This window comes from Leiobunum rupestre, chromosome 8 (assembly GCF_980474605.1).
Source record: "Leiobunum rupestre chromosome 8, qqLeiRupe1.1.hap1, whole genome shotgun sequence".
Taxonomy (NCBI): domain Eukaryota; kingdom Metazoa; phylum Arthropoda; class Arachnida; order Opiliones; family Sclerosomatidae; genus Leiobunum; species Leiobunum rupestre.
In genome coordinates this window covers 32,412,023-32,414,256 of record NC_143391.1, presented here as the reverse complement: position 1 = coordinate 32,414,256, position 2,234 = coordinate 32,412,023, and positions in this window count along the sequence as shown.

Here is a 2,234-nt window from a genome sequence, read left to right as displayed (position 1 = left end):
TCCCTTTATAGTAGCTTTCTTTGAGCTAAGGTAATAATAAGTAGTTTTAGTTAATAAATTACAGCTAAAAGTTCCGAAGAAGATCTAAATCCTGGAAAAACGACTTAGGGCCTGTTGCAAAAGCCCTAGCCAAAGTGCTAGCCCATTGAATTTAATATGTGTGATTCTAGCAAAGCAGACTTTTGCGACAGTCCCTTAAATTCCAAAACATAATCTACAAAATTTCGGCTTCACATGGTGTTTTGCCTTCGGAGTGTAAATGTCCAACTTGTTTGAAATTGTTTTACTTAAGGTCCAACTCAGACCAGTACTCGTGGGAGACCAAAAAAAAAATTAAATTTTTCATAGACGAACTTTGAAGCCAGTAACCTTAGCTTAGCGGTTTGACAGTAAGAAGAGAATGATATGCCAGATTATTCCGTCGACGAACTAATTATTTTGGAGTTATCTGATTTCGAGAGTTAACGCTCGCAGCTCCAGTAGGATGGTTCAGATACGCCGGAGGTAGTTGTCACTTTTCACAGCCATACCAATTCATTACGAGATTAGTACCACGCTGACACCGAATCAAGTCCTTCCGTCTTCGGTTAGCTATAGGTCCGATCAGTACGACGCGTGATTAGGCTCTGACGTTTCCTCGCCCCCCCCCTTAATTGGTTTACTTTCCCGAATATGAATGGTTTTGGTATTTCCATTTCGTATTATTTCGTAAGCCATTGAACGATAAGCAACGTGTAAGTCTTTATCTACGAGTGATGTTTACGCCATCTAGGCGTTGTGCGGGAGAGTTTCGTCATTTTGGTATTCTAGGCTCGTTCTGGTTGTATTTTGATTAGTACGAGAGGGCTAAGAGTATCGAGATTGGTTTATCGTATTTCCTGGAATCTCGTTCATGGCTTCGCGTGAGTGACTTCGATTTCTTTAAGAACGCCGCGGCAATTCGTAGAAACACGGGGCATTCTATCGTTTCATCCTTTACGATAGCTTTCTATAGGCGGATTTCCAATTTCATTGGAATGTACATAGTGTTTAAAGCATCATCTTAAAACTACTCAGCCTATTGGTTGGTGGGGTGGCGGAGTGGTTAACACTTTCGCCTCGCAGCAAGAAGAGCCGGGTTCGATCCCAGCTTGAGGCACTGGGTGAAAACTCGGAACAACTCCTTCTGAGTTGAGTTTGCAAGTTCTTTCCCCACTGGTTTAAGGGATTTCCCCCGAGCTCTTCCGTTTCCCCTTCCATAAAAACTTGTTGAGGTCAATAGTTAGTGTAGGTAGCTGTTGGCTCGCTTGCCACCACCTTCCTACGCATTGTAACCCGGCCACCTGAATTAAAAGCTTCAAAAGTCGCTTGATGACTTAGGCCTAAGGTGGTGGATTATTGTTTATCCGCCCCTATCTTTAATATGAACGTACTGTCGCGATTTAAGGAATCATAGTTCAATATTTTTAAACAAATCTAGCTGACATTCAATACGGTTTATGATTATTTAACTGTAGGCAGCAGGGTTTTCTAAATGACAAATTTTATATTCGGACCCTCTTCGAAATTTTACTTTGAAATGCGTTGAAATCATTGTATATCCTTTTTTGCTCATTTTAATAACACTCTACTAAGTGTTAAAAACGCAATATCTTAAATAAAAAATAACAATATGTAGTTTTACGATTAAAAGTAATTTAATGACCCCGAATAATCTTGCTTAAAATGCTTTAAATAAAATGTTTGTTACTCAACTGCCTTGAACTGCTGACTAACATTTATTTTGTTAGATATTTCAATCGATAAAACCCTTTAGGGGCTGTTCACAAATTACGTAACGCAGAAAAACCACTTTTTGGACTCCCCCCCTCCCTCTCGTAACAAAAAGTAACAAATGGAAAGACCCCTCTTCTTATATTACGTAACAAATTTCGACCCCCCTTAAATTATTATAGTACGTAACAACTAATATGCTGGTAATAAAGTACAATAAGATCAGATACTAAATTTTATTGTTTGTAATTTACATTTGAAATTACAACTGTATTTTTATGCAACACTTTATACCCATGGGTATGAAATTCTTTTAAACGTGAGTAAACCAAAGAAAATGCTTATGTTTTTAATAATTGCGACTGTTTCTGAAAATGATGAAAATTTTATTCTATATACGATATTAAAAATAAGATGTGTTACGTAACATTTTAGTGAACCCACCCCTCGCCCCCACTTAACAATTCGTAACGCTTGCAAAA